Consider the following 20,531-nt stretch of genomic DNA (forward strand, 5'->3'; position numbering starts at 1 on the left):
ATAAGATACAGGGAAGAAGTAAGGAAAGACGATAATGGTGATTTTCAAGGCAGGAAGCAACTAAATTACGTTCAAAATCAGCACATCAAGAAATCTTAGGGATACAGAAGTACCAACCACAAACAAAAATTGTTCCAAGTGATTGTCTCTGTAAAGAAGAAGTTGGAAACGAGGGTGGGTGGAGGAGAGAAGAGATGGACTTCATAAGAAAATTTTATTATTTTTTTACATTTCTTTCAGGTGCATGCTTTTTATTTTTTATTTTTAGTGAATGGTTTTGATCTGAGTTAATTTCTCATTTTATGACAGGTGGTATTATTTAGACATTATGAGAGACAAGTGGGATAGGAATCCACTAGCGGTCCTCCCCCTGAGTTTCCAGATCCCTGTGCTAGCATTCTCTAAACTGTAGTTTATAATTCATTAGTAGATCATGAAGTCATTTTAGTGAGCATATTTATTATGTTAGTTTTGCTTGAAATGAATAGGATAGGATAGGATAGGATAGGATAGAATAGAATAGAATAGAATAGAATAGAATAGAATAGAATAGAATAGAATAGAATAGAATAGAATAGAATAGAATAGAATAGAATAGAATAGAATAGAATAGAAGACATGGAATGGAATGGAAAGTGATATTATTAGTTTACTAGACATAAATCAGGGCCTAGAGCTGACCTTCGACACAAGGACATCAGGCTGTTAACCCTTGGCTCTTACATGCCAGTTCTCCTGATCCAAATATTAACTACCCAAAACTCTCAGGACCCTTGTCTCTAACCTCACCCATTTCCAGAAGTCCAGGTGTGTGGCCTCTTTCCAATTATCTAGCATTATTAAAAAATAAAATAGCAGCCCTGGCCAGTAGGCACAGTGGTTAGAGCATTAACCCATGTACCAAAGGGTTGTGGGTTTGATTCCCAGTCAAGGGCATCTACCTGAATTGCAGGTTTGATCCCCAGCCTGGTCAGGGAGCATCTCTCTCTCTCCCCGCTTCCCTCCTTCCCTTCCACTCTCTCTAAAAAAATTAAATAAATAAATAAAATAGCATGAAGAAAATAGAATTTTATGGTAAAAACTAAGATCTTGAAACTAGTAAAATCTCAGAATTTTCCATTGCCAATAAATCTGTTTATATATATATATGTATATATATATATATATGTATATATATACATATTATGCCCATACATAGTAAAAATAGTTGTTTTGCAGTTATTCTTTTAAACTGATTTTAAATCCAAGAAAAGGGTCATTTTCCAATTGGCACTAATAGGTAACATACTATTCTACTATTAAAAGACAAGCAACTGACTTCTCTGTTGTTGGCAGGATTCTTCTTAGCTAACATTTAGGAAGCATTTGCTATGTGCTACAGTGCACCTTATCATTAATATTCATTAAAACTGCAGGAAGTGGCTACTAAGTATATATGGTGTATAGAAACTGAGGCTACCCACCGTAAGTTATCCAAGGTCTCATAACTCATAAGAGATGGAAATGAAATTCAGAGACAGCCCTTTCTAACACTAAAGTATCTGCTCTTGTACACTAGAGAATCATAGTTGCTTTTCAAATTGTGGTCATTTGGGATAGTATGTTACTTGTAAATAGCTAATTTATAGCCCATGTGTGAGGGATTAGAAAATATTCAATAGCCTGTTATGCTGACTGACAGAGACAAGTGTCAATGTACTTAAGGCTTACTTTCACTTCATTAGATATACAAAACAAAATATGGTTTTAGGACGAAACTTGTATAACACATTTTTTTACACACTGACAAATCCCTGGTATCAAAATGTCTTCATATGACGTAAGACTAGGTCAAAGTAAGCAAAAAAATTATATCTAATAAAGACCTGTCTGTTTTGCTTCTACAAGGCAAAATACTTTCATATTTGACTTCCTATCGACCTGTTGAATTTCTACATGAACCCAGGTGCAATAGAGTGTGAATCTCGCCTTTTGTAAGTTTACTCTTCCTTAATACAATTATCCCTCATTTCAGGAACCCAATGTATATAACCCCTCTTGTAACATAAACTTTAAAACAAAAACAAATCTCATACCAGTATGTGTGGTTATTATCTCTAATAAATATAAACCATGTTATGTAAAAGTGCTGTCTTTCCTGGGCACATTTGCATTTGAAGTCTGTTAACTCTCATTTATAACAAAAGACTTTGATATATACACACACAGAGAAATGGGGCGTATTTCAGAGAGGAGACTAAGCCGGGTGACTCATGCAGGAAGTCACTGTGGAGTAAGACTGGTGAGCACGGCCATACAGGACACCAGCCCGAGGAACGGCCCAGGCCCATTATCTAGACTCCCAATCTTAGGGGTTTGGGGGGAAAGGAACATTTCACTCCTCCAGCCAGAGTTTCGGTTGCACAGCCCTGGTACTTGTCCCTTCCCTCCAGCCTTCCCCTCTAATTCCTTCTCTCAACCCAGCCATGTCTCTTTGGGTATCAAAAATCCAAGATCTATAGATTATATTCTTTGGTTTATCTGATAATATTCTTTAAATGTCTTGACAGTGTGTGATACCTTAGGATTGCCTCTGCGTTTTCAATTCACCATTGGTTATGAAGGTTACAGCGAATAAGGATAGTAGCAGCACAGTCAGTCTTTGTTAATGGTGCTGTTATCACTGTCTTATCCACTAAGAAATGCTGATTCTAAGAATAACCATTTCAAAAATCAAATTACAATTTATTTGCTGGGTGCATATTTTAATATCTGGCAAAAGTAAAATACTATTTTGTGCTGAAGTGACACTTTGGACTTCATACTTAGAAGTGAGTTATCGAGAACAGATCAAGTTGTTACTCTGCATAAATCATAACCGAAAAGTTATAACCTCAAAGAGATCGTTTTAACAGTACATGAATGTAGGAATATGGGCTAAATGTGGCAATCACATTGAGCTCTATGAGGTCAGAGTGTAATTCCCCAAAGTAATTATTTTCCAGTCCTATTCTGAGACAAGATAATAGATTTATTTGTTTCTGCTATTTCTGATGGTAGCTTTTTTTCAGAGAATCCAGATTGCTGTTTAGCTCAGCAGTGAAAATCTTTGCATATCAAAGGAAAACCAAAATGTTTAGATAAATAGATAAGTCAAAAGCTAAAAAATTTTAATTTTATCACTTAAAAACTTAGTGGTAATCTCTAAGTATATTCTCATAAATACTTTGTCTACTTCCTTTACAAAAAAAGAATCCTCTTTCGTTTTTTTACTTGATTCTAATTTCTCTCACGTTCAATCCACGCCATGTCCTTAGCACCTTGCTCAAAGAAGCATCACTTCTCAGCTCACTACCTTCCTCCCTACAAACCTACCCCTCCCGAGAGAATGCTAGAGTCTCTCCGAACATTAAGAGATATTAAGAAAATAAACAATCTTAGTGCTGCCCCAATGTTCTTCTTTCTTTCATTATCAAGTTTTATAATATTCCAATCAACTTATTCGCATTAACACCTCCATTTCCGTGCCTCACATTTCTACCTCACCATCTGACGTCTATGCGGGTGCAGTGTCCTGGCCCTGCTCCCTCTGAGGTCATCAGTTATTCCCAGTGCCCAGTTCATGGGGCTTTGCCCTGATTGACGTCTCTTTGCCTTCAGTACCATTCACGACCTTCTCCGTTAATACCTCCCCTCTTCACGTCCACGAAAAAGCTTTCCTCACCACCCTTTTCCTCTAACGCTTCCCTGGACTCACAGCACCACATATAAATGGCTTGCTTTCTTTTGAGCCTTAAACACGTATATATCCATTTACTCAACTGTCCATTTAGATAAAATATAGACCCTGCAGTCTCAGCAGGGACAATCCCCTCACATGAACAAAATCATCTCCTCCTTTTCAAATACCCTTTGTGAAATAAGAGAGCTGAGGTTTGTTGTCCGGGGCTTCTTCCCCCACCCTTTCTTTGTCAAAAAGCTCTCTCAACTCCGCATTCTCAGTCTCTCTCCATTGCCCTGTGTCTCCACCCAAGTGCAGCTCACGACAATTTCGAGATTTCCATCTTTACCGTCAGACCACTATCACCATTCCTTCCTTTATTGAGTGCCTGCAAGTCTTTCATTCAGACCTAAACTTGACCCCTGCTTTATGTCAAGTTGCTTAACATACTTATGTCAACCAGACGCCCCTCTGCTCATGTCCCGCTGGATGGGCTGCCCACCAGCCGCGGAAGGTCATTTGTCTTTTCCCAGAAAATGCCAGTTTCCCACGCTGCTCTGCTTTTACACGCTCTCTGTGGAACGTTCCTCTTTCTCTCCCTAATTACTCTTTATTATTTGGCCTCAGGAAAAAATTACCATGGATAAGAACCTATCTGTGACCTACGGTGCTAGATTGGAACTCCTCCCTGCTCCAGCGCCTAACTAACACAATGCAGTGTTATAACTTCTGATATTCTTAGCAATCTCCTTCATGGAATATTTCTGAGATATTGAATCTTTCTTTTTCTTTGTGTCCATTATGTCACGTAACTTTAATTAATCTTAAATATTTATGGAGAGAAAAACACTTATAATAAAAACAGATACAAATATCAAGTCAATCACAGATTGATGCATGAATAATAAAAACCAAAATGTTATTTATTATCCAGTGTGGTAAAACTGAGTTGTTATTGACAAACATTTGATCTTTGAGGAAGAATTTTGAGACTCCAGACATTTATGGGCAGGATATTTTTCAGCATCTAAAGAAGGGATATTCTTCAATAAACTCCTTGGAAGGGGCCAAAGGAGATAATGGACACGGAGAGAGTTTCTAGAAGGAGGAGCCAAGAGCCATGGGAAACAATGGGTTGGAGAGCTAGAGCAGATGCAGAATGTGTGCTAACCCAGGAACACTTCCTATCGCCAGCGCGGAGGCACTACTGATATTTTCCCAGGAGAATCTGGGAATTACTACTGTAATTCTTCCACATTCTGAATAGTCGTGTCTTTTCCAAAGTCCACTAGACCTTGTAATATACGGTGACTAAAGATTTTGCAATATACTTTTAATTTAAATTATAAATATATATTATAATATATAAATACATTTAATCAACAGATATGCCAGGAATATAAAGCTGAAATTCTCTTATTTTTCATTTTATGAAAAATTAAAGAAAATATATATAAATATAAAAAGCACCCCTACCTCACTGCATTTGTACCTGTGGTGGTTCTCTGCCTGGAATGTCCTTCTGATGATACATATTGACCTTGTTAACTCCATTATTGCCTTCTAATTTGTGTTCAGATGCCATGTAAAAAACTGAATCAACTGAACATTTTTGTAGCAATAGTAGTACAGAAAATATTAAGCAATGTTAAGTTATTCTTAAACTTAATGCTGGTAACCTAGCTCTAGGCTTAAAAGTCTACCCACATCAGTTGGCTAGTTGAGCTGGCCTTGAGGAAAGATGATGACTGCATTTCTAGAAAAACTGGAAAAGCAGGAGTCAGAGAAGCCTGCCTTAGGTTCATGTTTTGGTTGCTTTGGACAAATTACATAACCTCCTCAACTCTCACTTTCATCATGAGAGTAATGTACATGTTGTAAGGGTTAGCAATAATATTTATTATGTAAAACCATTTTCATAGAATAGGTGCTAAATAAACTGCTGTTGTTGAGAGAATGATTAATTGTGATAATGGGAAAATTTTCTATTTATCTTTCTCAATAGTCAGGATTGTCTTTTAAAAAATATAATGGTAGCCCCAGCCAGTTTGGTTCAGTGGTTAGAGTGTTGGCTGCCGACTGAATGAAGGGTCTCGGGTTTGATTCCGGCCAAGGGTATGTCCCTGGTTGGGGCATGTGCAGGAGGCAACCAATCCATGTGTCTCTCTCACATTGATGTTTCTCTCCTCTCTCTCTTTCTCTCTACCACTCTCTCTGAAAAACAATGGAAAAAAATATCCTCAGGTGAAGATTAAATAAAAAAATAATAAATAAAAGTAAAAAATATAATGATAAAAATGGAAATATCTTTTGATGGATATAAAATTACATAAAATTTTCTTTAAAATATAGTCAAATCTGGGTCATACTAGTTGCTATTGATACATGCTCATGTTTGAGTGAGTTCCAAAGCTTGTGTAATTAGCAACTGTTGATAAAGAACATAGTTTTGCAAAGCAGAGTGATATTTTCAAGTAAGAAATGCTATCAACGTACATAGGAATGCAAAAACAGCCTGATTATACCATTTACAGAGTCCCTGCAATTCCACCAAGAGCTATACAAGAGAGGCTTGTCAGCTTGATTTAATAGATGAAGAACTAAGGGTCTTTTTCTGGAATGTAACACATGCTTTTCAAACACAACCATAAAACTAATACGAAATATAATCAAACCAAAATGATTTACATTAATTTTTCCCTGATAAATATAAGAAGCAAATAGATGCACACCTATAATTACATGCGGGATTTCATAGCTCATTCTGACCTACATGCACAGATTCAAAGGTACCTGAAATGGTGTCATTTAGTGGTTTTTAGGTGATTTGTTTAATGACATAATGTTTGTATTGAAAAGTAATTGGCAACATTTACTATCTGTTTTTGCTGTTCTCTTTACTGCTTTAGGTTAATTTCAAGAGCGTAATCTTTGGGTTCATTGGCTTCTCCCTTGGTCCTCTCTAAGTAATTCTAGTCTAAATCTTTGATTATGCCCAGAAGTTCTAACTAGTCAAGGACAAGATTAGATACCTGCTTGATGTAGAAACACAAGCACCTCAAGAACCAACCTAAACTCTAAGCACCTAGAGTAGAAGATTTAAAAGCTTATCATACCCATGAAAAGTCTATGAAGGAGATACAAGTGTCGGGAATTAGGCAAAGAGTAAAACAGATATTTTCATTTCTGGAGATTATGGGGTCTTCTGAATAAAATATATTACACTTGAACATCACTAAGATAACCAAATTAAAGAAACTTGCAAATGAAATGTCAGTGCAAAAATATGTATACATATACTTGAGGAAATATTTTAGGTCCTTATAATATAAAATTACACACATCTTATTTATAAGCTTATGGATGTCGACAGTACCCAAAGCTATTTTAGCAAAAAATATTTTCACTCAATATATCTTAATGCTTCTCATATCACAGATTTCTAAATGTAAAATACTATGAACTATAGAGTAAGTCCCGTTATAGTTCTACTTCGAACAAAATATATAGCAAAATAGGTTCTTTGCTAGGGCATTAATTGATATCATTTTACTTAAATTCCATAAATAATGAATCAGATGCAGTATTCCTCAAGGCAGGAACAAGCTTTCCCAGGTTTTATCATTTCTATGACATCATATGTGGCCTGAACTGTAAATAGAGGTGAACCAAATGTTTCCCATTTAAAGCTGGCCACAGCAAAAATTTCAGCTCGAACCTTGTCATATAAACATGCTATGGGCAAGAGCTCAACAAAAGCTTATAAAAAGAGGCACCTGTGGTTTTTAAATTAAGCCCATTTGCTGTAATTAGCCAGCTTTATTTTTCATAAGTCGACTTTTATCATTGTTTTTTAAACCATCCAGTGGTGGTCATAAACACCATGCAGTTTTAATGGGGGAGGATTTTGTTTCTTAAAACCCCAAGGGACTTGAAATCAAATCAGTCAGGCCACTACTAAAAAAGAAGAAAAGAAATTGAGGGCTCTGGTTAACTCAGCTCTCATTGTAGGCAATTCAATCCAAATAAAATGGACTGGCATTAGTGCAGCTCCGTCCTGTACAGCCTCAGTAGATTTACCTTTCCCTTGGAAGTTAATTCCCAGCATGGTTATTCTTGAGTCACAGGTTACTTTTCTGCATGGTTAGCCCTTTGAAAATAACTACATCCAAAAAGAAAGATATTTTGAAATAAAATCTCAGGGAATTTCATAGAAAATATGTGCCTATAAAAAAAGACTTTTAAAATATGTTTAAGAATAGCCAACCTGACAGCTGTCAGAGGGGAGGGGGTTTGGGGGACTAGGTGAGAAAGGTGAATGGATTAAGGAAAAAAACCCACAAAATTCATAGATACAGAAAACCATATGAATTGGAAAAATCAACATAATTAAAATGGCTATATTACCCAAAGCAATATTTAATGCCATCCCCATCAAAATACCAATGTCATTTTTTAAAGAAATAGAAAGAGAAGTCATCAGATTTGTATGGAACCACAAAAGACCCCGAATAGCCAGAGGGATCCTGAGAAAAAGAATGAAGCTGGAGGTAACATGCTACCTGACTTCAAATTATACTACAGAGCTACAATAATCAAAACAGCATGGTATTGGCACAGAAACAGACACATAGATCAGTGGAACAGAAGAGAGAGCTCAGATATAAAACCACACGTATTTGGGCAGATAATTTTTGACAAAGGAGCCAGAAACAGATAATGGACTAAAGATAATCTCTTCAATAAATGGTGCTGGGAAAACTGGAAAGCCACATGCAAAAGAATGAAAATGGATTACAGTTTGTCCCCATGTACAAAAATTAACTCAAAATGGATCAAAAACCTAAATGTGAGACACAAAACAGTAAGTTATATAGAAGAAAACATAGGTACCAAACTTATGGGCTTTGGCCAAAGAGAACACTTTATAAACTTGACCCCAAAGACAAGGGAAGTAAAAGCAAAAATAGATGAATGGGACTATATCAAACTAAAAAGCTTCTGCACAGCAAAAGAAACTGACAGTAAAACAAAGGCAGCCAACCAGATGGGAGATGGTATTTATAAACAGTAGCTCTGACAAAGGTTTAATTTCCAAAATATATAAAGAACTCATAAAACTCAACACCAAACAAAAAACTCAATCAAAAAGTGAACAGACACCTCTCCCAAGAAGACCTACAAACAGTCAATTGATACATAAAAAGATGCTCAACCTCACAAGCAATTAGAGAAATGCAAATCAAAACTACAATGAGAGACCACCTCACACCTGTTAGAGTGGCTACTGTCAACAAGACAGGTAATAACAAGTGTTGGAGAGGCTGTGGAGGAAAGAGAACCCTCATTCACTACTGGTAGGAATGTAGATGGTACAGCCACTATGGAAAGCAGACTGGCGATTCCTCAAAAAATTAAGAATAGAGCTACCATATGACCCAGCAATCCCTCTCCTGTGTACACACCTGAAAAAACTCAAAAACATGTATTTGCAATGATATATGCACCCCTGTGATCTTTGCAGCATTATTCACAGTGGCCAAGACATGGAAACCATCAAAGTGCCCTGTGATAGAGGACTGGATAGAGAAGATGTGGTGCACGTACACAGTGGATACTACTCAGCCACGAGAAAAGATGAAATACTGCCATTTGTGACAACATGGATGGACCTTGAGAATATTATGCTGAGCGAAATAAGTCAGTCAGCAAAAGCTAAGAACCATATGATTTCACTCATATGCGGGATATAAAACTGAAACTCAGGGACACGAACAGCAGTGTGGTGGTTGTCAGAGGGAAGGGAGTGGGGGGGTTGGAGGTGAAGGGGGTCTTAATATATGGTGATAGGAGAAGATATGACTTTGGGTGGTGGTCACACAGAGCAGTATACAGATATGGTAACATAGAAACCCACACCTGAAACCTATATGTTTATATTAACCATTGTCACCCCAATAAAAATAAATTAATGTATAACACCAAATTTAATTTTTGAAAGGACAAAATAACTTATATAATAATAGATAGAACAGCAGGACTTCCTTTGTATGCATGTGCATGTCTCTGTGTGTATATTCACATACACACATAATAATTATATTTCATCGGATGCGTAAATGTTTTATACATATTATAATGTGCTTCATCAAATTCTTGCTCCTCTTAAAAATGATGTCCAGATGAACGCGGGCAAAAAGCTCAAGTGACCTTGTTCAATAGAAGCAGTTATTACATCCGCAAGGGGGTCAGTGGCTACTATGGGCTCAACAGTAACACCCCTTGTTTGCCTGGCTCTCACGTTAGCATTTAAGGTTGATGTCAACAGACGACATAACTCTTATCACAGATGTAACTCACGACTTTTTACCTCTTCAGTCTTTTCTCAGCAGCCTTTCCTCTTGACATGGCTCCACATAACCATCACTGACTAAAACGACATGGAAGCTTTACCGTGTATCCCATCCGCCTCCTGGCCCATCTGTAGCTTCTGCTGTTAGTCCAGCTCATCCCAACAGTGAGGTGCCCTTGTGGGCACACAGGCACTCATTTCAGCACCACACCGTAGAGGGACTGATGGGATCCTACACGTGGGCGATGCTCACTCCCTCTCTCTCCACCTGAGCACAGCTCTGTCTCAGCTCAGTTCTGTCCCCTAAATGACCACCCCATTTTAGTCCAATTCCAACTGCCCTCAGTGTGTTCCTCAACTTCGTATTATTTTTAAATCAATGCCCTCACCACCCCAACTTCCAGCCCCTGCCCATTTTGAAGTTAGCCCTTGGCTTGGGTTGGAGACAGGGAAATGAGGGGACATAATTAGCCTGGACCCTGACGGCCTCACTCTCCTTTTCCTCTTTTATTTTCTCTCACATCCTTCTTATGTTCCCACATTTCCTTGGTCACACTCCCAACTTCCAATTCTAGAATCTTGTTTTAATGGAAGGCAAAGTATCTTCTCCAAATTAAAAAAACTTTGATCTGCCCCATGATAGGTTAAATATGAGTTATAAATTTAGAAAAATTACTCTCTTCAAAGACTGGCTTTGAAGACTTTCTGAAAATCTTATTTTGAATATCAAAAGTTTATTGCCATTCTTCTTTTTTCTTTACATCTGTAATAATCATATATTTCCCCCAGGTAAAGAAGGCCTTGGGCCAACTAAGAGGAAGATCTTATAATAAGAAGGGCATGAAAATATATTAATTTTCTTTCAAAATGTATCCCATTACATATGCATAATAAAAAAGTCTTAAAATAAACATCCCCAAAATATTGACATTATATTGATCGTGTAGTCATAGGTGATTATTATTATCTTCTGTATACAAGCTTTCCCAAACTTTTTAGAATGATAATGCATAATACTTATAGCCAGATTAAAAATAATAAAAATAACTTTATAAAATCTATAAATTTGAATCATAACTATTTAGTATATCTGTGTAGGTTTGGGTTCTATGACCCTAAACCATGGAGTCACAATGAAAAGCACTAGCTGCAGTTAACATGGGGGATTTCTAAACAATCTGTTCTGATGATAGAACAATTAAATAAAATAATAAACTATTTATTTAAACCATTTTTTTTAAACACTGAGGTAATCAAAACTATAGGTTCTAGAATCAACATGAAATAAAACACAGCTATTAAAACATGAGTGCTATTCTCAAAAGAAATTAGATAAGCATAACCTAAATAATTAGAATTCATCTCACTCTAACAATCTCTATAATTCTGTTTTTACTTAAGGTTAATCATGTTGCATTTTCAATTCTATGGTCCTCTTAGTGCCAAGTAATTTTAAAGTTTGATCAGAAAAAGACACTTCTAGTCAACATAGCTTCAGTTATTTGAATGCAACAACAACAACAAGAATAGCTAATCAACAAATTGTATTTAATTTAAATTCAATGTGAAAGAAAATACTGCCTCTTCCCTAAACTCAGTAGGATTGCTGGTTATTTTCCTAAATTTCTGATGAAAATTTGTCTAGGACAGAGTGCTCCTTTCAGGTAAATTTTGCATCTTTGATGTTGAAAAGAAATTATCCAGAAATTAAGTGTTTTTTATCTTCATAACTTAAAACTAAACAGATTACTGGTAAAAGGAGAAAAAGTAGTTATGAACTCAAGTATTATCTTTAATTAAGCAGTTGTTTTTAATCCTCACAAACAGATCCACATGAGGGCAGTAGACTATGGTAAAGCCTGAAAGAGGATACGTAATACAGAGATGCACCAAGAGAAAAGCCTTTTTAATTCTGGAATCCTTTCCCTTGAAGAGGCATAAACATTATTATTTTAGAAACTTCAACTAACCTGTTACCAGTGGCTTTCTCATGACAAATAAATTTTTCTTTTTATATTTCAACATTCAAGTAAGCAAAACTGTTTTCTCTCTTCCCCCCATATAACAAATCCATAAAAGACCTAATCACATAGAACTCTCAGAGCAAGCACAACCCTAGTTCCATTAAACAATGGAAGTTCCATTGAATTTCTGTAAGTATTTGACTAAGATAAAAAGTATCCCAGTTAAAGGCAAACTCCTGCTATGCATAAAGGAAAGACTGAGGAAGAAAATCTACTTGATTTACCATTTTTTAAAAGCACTTTGAGGAATAATGACATTTTTAGTTAAAAACCTGGACCAAAACAAATATGGAAAGAACAGTTTTTAATACCAGTCTCTGGAGTAATCTTAGGAAAAACATAGGAGTATTTCTATATGTCCCCGTTATTGTCAGGACTTGAAGTGGAAAGTAAAGAAAAATGGTAGAAATTTTACCGTTACTTGCTCTTCCTTGCCTCCCTCATAGTCCAAATATAATCTTGTATACAACAGTCGCGTTTGTTTTCTATTAGTTATAACAGATTGCCACAAATTTGGTAACTTAACACACAATTATTATCGCACAGTCGCTTTAGGTCAGAAACCTGAGGAGGGTCCCAGGGGACAGACGCCAAGCTAAAGGCTGGAGCTGTGCTCCTGCTGCGGGGCCCTGGGAAGGAGCCAGTCCAAGCTCCGTACGTGCAGGCAGGCTTCAGCTCCCTAAAACTGCAGCCCTAGCCCCCTGCCTTGGCTAAGGGCCACCTCAACTTCTGGAAGCCTCTGCCCAGTGCTCCCAGGACCCGCCTGAGGCCAGCAGCAGCAGGCCGCGCAGTCCCAGGCGGCACCCGCCCGACTCCCTCCTGCCGCGCCTCGCGGGCCTCCTGCGGCCGGCACCTTCCTGCTTCCAGCCCAGGGAGGGCTCGGGGTGAGATGGGCCCCCCGAGGAACCCAGAGTAGCCCGCCTGTTTGAAGTTTATCAGCCACATTACATCTGCAAGGTCCCTTTTGCCCTATCACATGGCCTCTTCAAAGGCTGCAGGCATTGGGACGGGACATCCTCAGGGGGGCATTCTACAGCCCGTCACATCGCTTCACTGCAGGAGGCTCCGGGGACACGGAGAAGCACAGACAGCAAAGAGCAGGAGACAGCAGGCGATGCAAACACTTTTTCTGAGACCATTTTCACCCAAGTCCTGCCGTCCATGTGCAGTGTGACAAGCTCATTCCTGCGCTGCTGAGCGCACACCCTTCTTTACTGAAGGCATAATGTTCTCAGGCTTCTAGGAAGCCCTCTTCCTACAAGTAACCACCAATATTCACTCAAAGCTTTATTGATCTTTTTATTTCTCAGAATCCCTCAGCATTTAAGAACCGAACCGTTAGCACTTACTAATGATTTACATACTCACATAAATCTCACCTCCTCCAAGTAATTTATGTGATTAAGAGCATGGAATCTATAGTCGTGCCTAGATTTATCCCAGATTGCATCCCAGGTCTCCCTCTTACTAGCTGTGTATTTTTAAGCAAATTAATAAACCTCCCTGTGCCTCAGTTTCCTTCTCTATAAAATAAAAATAATAATTGCAGTATCGTGTGTTTAGTGACAATACACACATACTGGTCAGACCAGGGCCCAGCACATGGTAGATGCTCAATAAATGGCAACTTTTATTGTTATTGTTAATAACTGTTAAAGGGATTTAAGAATATATCTTATTTTTAGGTTAAATTCAATATGGCTCCAAATTCTTTAGCTGTATCTAAATTTTCCCTATATGATTTTATGTATATGTCAGTAAAAGTAGGTAAAATTAATAAAGGCCACACATATATTGATGTTCTAAGAGTCATTATTACATACACTGAATTTTTTGTCAATGAACTTTTCTATGTGCATTAATTTTAGTTTGTATGAGAAGCTATACTTACCTGACTCTTTTATTTATTTATTTATTTTTTATTTTTTTAAAAATATGTTTTCATTGATTTCAGAGAGAGAAAGGGAGAGGGAGAAAGAGACAGAAACATCCATGATGAGAGAGAGTCATTGATCAGCAGCCTCCTATACGCCCCCCACTGGAGATCGAGCCCCCAACTCGGGCATGTGCCCTGACCGGGAATCGAACCTCAATCTCCTGGATCCTAGGTCGATGCTCAACCACTGAGCCACGCCAGCTGGGTTACCTGACTCTTTCAAAGTGAGGAGACTTTATTTGATCATCTTAAATAGCTATTTTCAAACAAAAGACCTGAATAAACATAAATTTCATTTGGGCTTAAATTACTGAAGCAAAAGGTACACAATTAGAGCTGCAATATAATGCCAGCTAGAAAAGCCACAAGAAAATAAATGAAGCCTGGATGCCATCCTTCCAAGGACCTCAGGTTCACGAACATTTCAACAACTTCATTGAAATTCCTAGTAACCAGTTTTTAAGTGAAGTCTTTGAAAATGAATTATCCATCCTCTTTAGAGAACTAAACTTTAGACCAAATATATCATTATTAGTACCAATGAGAAAGCATAACCCATGCTCATTCATTCAACTATTATTTATTGAGGTTAGAGATAATGCCTAAATAATAAATGATAACATTAATCTACAATCTTTGAAGCAATGCTGGAGGTAGGGATCACTTTATTGGCACTCTCCAGAGACTCTGAGAAAACAGTGCTTCAGCAAAACCAGATTATCACTGTGTTCTGTGCACCTCCAAGCCCCATGAGATTTTAGGACAAGGTGCTGTCGCTCGTTAACTAGCTTAATTTGCTTAGTATCTGCCCCCATCCAGTACCTAATAAGTTTTGTTTTGCTTTTAGATCTTAAAAAACTTGTTGAATAAATGTATAGATGAAATACATTATTAAATTTAAGCATTTTGAGTATTTTTCCTGACTTTCTTCATTTGGGACCTCCCAAAGAAAGAACTTAATACAATCATGCATTTTAACTATAGCTGTGGCCTTAAAATGCTTTTAGCTTCAAGGAATAGCATACCTACTGTCCAGTGGCTTAAACATGTGGTTATATTAATAAATCTTGAATGACAAGAAGTTCAGAGGTTAGTTCAGCAGCTCAGCCATGTGAGGCCGTTCTGTCATTTATGATTCTCTGGACTCTTCCCTTATGATCGCTGGAGGCTGCTACAAACTCCACAGTCACATATAACTGTGTTCAAAGGCAAACGAGTAAAGGGCTGGCTCTCTCTTTTAATTAGACAGGAAGCTTTCTCCTCCAAAGTCCCTCAACAGAGGGTCTTGTCATTTTAGCCAGAACAAGGCACGTAATCCTAAACCAGGTAAAAAGGTGTGTGGTTAATATAATTGACCAACCGACCACTAGCTATGTCCTGTGTGCAGCATATTGCTTACCTCAAATGTGAATAAAATCAGAATTCTGTTTGCAAAAATGCAAGAGGAAATGACTATTTGGTGGCAACTAGCAACAGCAGGTGCTATTTCCTTAGTACGCTCTCTCCCTCACATACCAGGCAGATTGCTATACATTCTTCAAACATCTTAGATGCAACACACTGTCAGTAATGTAATTGCTTGTTCAGACATCATGAAACAAATACATGATGATGGAAATAATAATTCACACAAGCCAATGCAATAGGTACTCTTGGTTTTCCCATTCATCAGAGAGGAAAATAAGATTTAGAGAACATAATTACCTTGCCCAATATCAGCAAATCTCAGCCATCTCAGCAAAGGACCTGAGTATGGCTGGGACTCAAGCTCGTGTTTCTCTAACTCCAAAGCTGGAGTTTTTAATGACTAACATACACTACCTAAATGTCACCGAGGACTGCCATTTAGAATAATTGAGATGAATTCTTGTTCTATATATTTCCCTTCTTTACTTTGTAACCGTTTTAATATCAACTGCTGTTTCTTTGGAATCAGAATTAATATCTATCAGAACATAATGCTGTTAAAAGTATCACATGTATTATAAACACCAAAATCTATTTTCTGCTTTCTTGGAGACAACAGACTAGCATGAAAATCTAACATGGAGTAAGGGGAAGGGGGATGGGATTATTTTCAAAGTCAAAAGGATCTTTGCAATAAAATTAACCCCCCTTCTATCTCTCTCTCTCTCTCTCTCTCTCTCTCTCTCTCTCTCTCTCGCACACACACACACACACACACGCACACACTTGACCTTGAACAGACAGCCACTATAGAAACTAAATATAATGTCTGAACTGTTGTCTTGGAAATGAATAAACACCTGTCTCTCCAGGCTACAAGTATGAATATACGAGTGTTATTAATGACTGCAAATGTCTAGAAAATGTCTAATAAAACCGAGGTATCTTTCGACCGATGATAGATTAATTGAATTTAATACAGTGGGATTGGAAAAGTCACTGTAAATAATTGCCCTTACAAGCAGTGACTGCCTCTAAGTGTGATGTATAGTATCACACTTCAGTATTTTAGTTAAGGGTCTTGTTATTAAGTTACCTTGAAGCATCAGTGTTGGAGGGTGTGGAGCTCATTTACCATTTATATCTGCTCTAAGATGGAAGGTCACCTTTTCTTTAACATTTAGTTCTTATATTTTGCCTGTGCCTGCAGCTAATGAAATCACTCTTAAAATAATGCAATGATGATACTTAATGGAACAATAGCAATCAATCCCCACAAATATCTAGAGAAATTAAAAATATGCTTCAAAATGGATTGATTGCCTAAACTACAGTTTATCATCCACTGACTTGTAAGCATAATTTGACTTCATGATGGGTGCTACCTATCATCTCTTTTCTGATTTCAAATTTAGCAGCCCCAGAAGAAGCATTTATTCATTTGTTTGAAAAATGTGACACTGCATTAGCCCTATAGTGAAAAAAAAAATCTGTCTGTCTTCTAAAAGCTGTGTGACTCTCACAGAGATTTGGTGTTTACCATCTTTCCCCTAAGAGCACTTCTAATATTGAAGAGCCAGGAGTCTATCGCACACACATGTGCACATGTGTGATTCTCTCGGTGACAGTCCATTGTTGGGTCAATATAAAGCCAACTGAGAAATATATTAGGGCTTCACAAGTATCTTATTGCTTCTGGGAATGAACACAAGGAGGAGGAAGCCCAAAGAGCTATAAAGCATTCTTAACATAGGCCAAGTCCTGCTGGTCTAGACTCTCTGACAAAGTCTGCCCCACAGGTGAGACCATCGCGTCGTACCAGTAGTGGGAATGGTAACAATGGCTTCATGTGTTGGAGGAAAATAAAAATAATTGCAATACCAACACTACTATCGTCACGGTATTCCACAGGCATGCTGTCGCCTCGGAGCCTTACAAGAATCGTGCGAAGGTGGCTGCTGTCTCAGTTTGTCCGGGTTGGGCTCTTCTGTGCACTGTTAGCCGGTTCCTTCACGCTGGTTATGTAAAATTTAAAGCCAATTTTTGCTTTGGCTGTGTGACTTCATTCTCAATTGTCTAATCAATTAGCAAGAAATTAAATTCAAACAAAAAAGAAAAAGCAAATTTCTAACGCATAATAACTTTTGGAATTCTATTTTCCAACACAGTTTAGAGTTTTCTTTCCAAGTTCTCTTTCCTCCTCCTTTTAGCCATTTTCAACAGAGAGACTTTAATTCTATGTTTACATTTTTCAAAACTACGTTCGAATCATATCTGTATTAAGAGGAACGGGGCTAGGAAACGGCCGTCCCTCCACCCGCCGTGGCCTGTGCGCAGCGCCAGCCCCGGCTTGGTTCGTGTCCAGGAGCCTCCCGACCGCCTGCGCCAGGCCCGCAGCTCTTACCCAGCTGACACCACACTGCGACTTTAATCAGCACAAGCGTGGAAACAAGATGGTATGCTAAAATCGCCACCCCACCCAAAGGGGCACATGTCCTGAAGGATGGCTTAGGAGTCCGTCCACAAACTATTTTTGGAGCGAGCCAGGTAATTAATATCTTGGACTCTGGCTGCTCCATGTCCATACACTCTCTGTCTCAACTACTCTATTCTGCCATTAGGACGAAACCAGCCCGTAAATGCTTAAACCAATAGATGTGGCTGTGTTCCAAAACCTAGGCACGGGCCAGATTTTCTTATATTCCATTTTCATTTCCATGCAGTTGGAAGTATTTTTAAACTGCTGTGTGATTTGCTCTGGCCAGTGTGGCTCACTGGTTGAGCATTGTCCTGTGAACTGAAAGGCCGGCAGCTGGCTATCCGGGCAGGGCACACGCCTGGGTGCGGGCTTTGCCCCCGCAGTAGCTCGTGTACCGAAGGCAGCCAGTCCCCCCTCACCTTCCCTTCTCTAACCATGTCCTCGGGTAAAGATTAAAAATTAAAGAAAGATTTTAAAAATGTCAGTGTGATTCCTTTCTTGACCTATGGATTATTGAGAATTATGTTATTTAATTTCAAAATCTTTTAGGTTTCCTTAGGCATCTTAGTTATTGATTTCTATTTAATTTCTCTGTGATCAGAAAACATACTCTACATAATTTTAAATCTTTTATTTAGTGAGACTAGTTTTATAGTCCAGCATATACTCTATCTGGTAAAACGTCTTGTGTACTTTAAAAATGTGTATTTATCAATTATCATGTGTAATTTTTTATAAACATTAATGAGGTCAAGGTGATTAAAGGTTATTCAGATCACGTTATATTTTTGTCTGTTTTAGCAATTAATGATTGTTATCATAGATGACATTTTATTTATCTCTTTAATTCTGTTCATTTTTGCCTGATACACTTTGAAGCTGTACCCACAATTTTTATAATAATGCTGTCGTATTAATTGACCCTTTTATTGTTATGAAGTGCCCCTCTCCATCTGGTAAGACTCTATCTTAAAATGCATTTTCTCTCATATTAATATAGTCATCCCAGCATTTTTATGCTGACTGTTGCAAGTCTTTATTTGGCCTTCATTTATAAAGTATATTTTCATTGGTTGTAAAAGTCTAGTTTGACAAGTTGGGGGTTTTGTTTTGTTTTGTTTTAGTTTAAATATGTTATTTCATGCCATAAGTCACCACTGTTTCTGAAGAAAAATTGGTGCTCATTTGAAGTTTGAATGGCTGTTCCTTTGTTAGTAATGCCATTTTTATTAGATTATCTTCATGTAATTGTTCAAGATTATTTTTTTAATTTTTCTTTAGTTGCTTGACTTGATGTATGTATATATGGTTTTCTTTATATTTGTCCCAGTTTGGGCTTTTCTCAGCATTTAGAAAATGCAGCATCAATACTTAGAAAAGTGAAAAGGTGTAGTAGGTACTCAATAAACAACTTTTGAGCAACAAACATTTCTTAGAAAAAAAAAAAGGCTGCAAAAGAAGATATACCATATATAAAATATAAATAAATACATGGTATTTCTATATATAACTATACATATAAAAATCCCTATATATAAATATATATATAAATTTGTGTGTGTGTCTGCACTTGTGTGTGTATGTGTATAAATGCATGTCCACACATATATACTACTTTAATGTAGTTAAGAAAGAATAGATTATGTTGCTAATAAATAAAACATGTTGTTTCTAAAAAAATAATAATAATAAGATTAAATTCCCTAGAATTTTTTTTATAACTCAAAGATCCATAGGTGATTTGAGTTCTATTAAGCAAATGTACCTACGTGGGAATTAAAAGGCAGAAAGGGTAACATAAGTCAATCATAAGTGGCTCTTCTGATGAGTACTGTGGAGAGGCAATTAATTACTTTGCAACAGTTGTAACAGAGGTCCTTTTGTCCTTCTGACCTTTTCATTTCCCCTCTTTTTACGAGTCCCTGAAGGCGGGCAGTCATAACAAGAAATTGCCTGGATAATCCATCACGCGGCAGTTGAATGCTTTCTCATACCTAGTGATCCACACCATGAAAACTTGGCTCCTTCATTCTCCTAGAAATTTTTCTGGTAACTCAGGCTTTCTGATAAGTCCCTACCTGCAAAATGAGCTGCAGTCACTACAGTGCCTGCGAGTAAAAATGCAGACCAAGAAGACAACAAGGAACAAAAGTGATTGCCAACAACAGATTGAGAAAACCTGGGTTATTTTCCTAAACCGAGTGGGTTTGAAGATAGCTAGGATCCAGCTGATATTAGAAGATGGGACCATTAACTAATGGAATGCAAGGAATAGTTACTTAATTTCATGAAAGCTGTGGGCACAAAGGAACAATGACTTAAAGATGAGTTTTGGCCGACCAAGGGCACCACAACAAATGAGTAAGAGGAAAGGAAACTCAAAAAACTGGAAGAGGCAGTTCTTGAGGAAATCGTTATAAACAGAACTGAAGTGCCTAAGTTTTTAAAGGTCCATAGACTTAGTGACGCAGAATTGCTGGAGTAGATTTACTATGAATACATGCAAACAGCCCTTAATCTTGTCCCCAGAGAGACTGTGTTATGGGCTGAATGTTTGTGTTTCCCAAAATTCCTATGTTAAAGCCCTAACCCCGCTGCACTGGTGTGAAGAAGTGGGGCCTTTGGGAGAGAAT

The sequence above is a fragment of the Miniopterus natalensis genome, chromosome 1 (assembly GCF_054644295.1).
Source record: "Miniopterus natalensis isolate mMinNat1 chromosome 1, mMinNat1.hap1, whole genome shotgun sequence".
Taxonomy (NCBI): Eukaryota; Metazoa; Chordata; class Mammalia; order Chiroptera; family Miniopteridae; genus Miniopterus; species Miniopterus natalensis.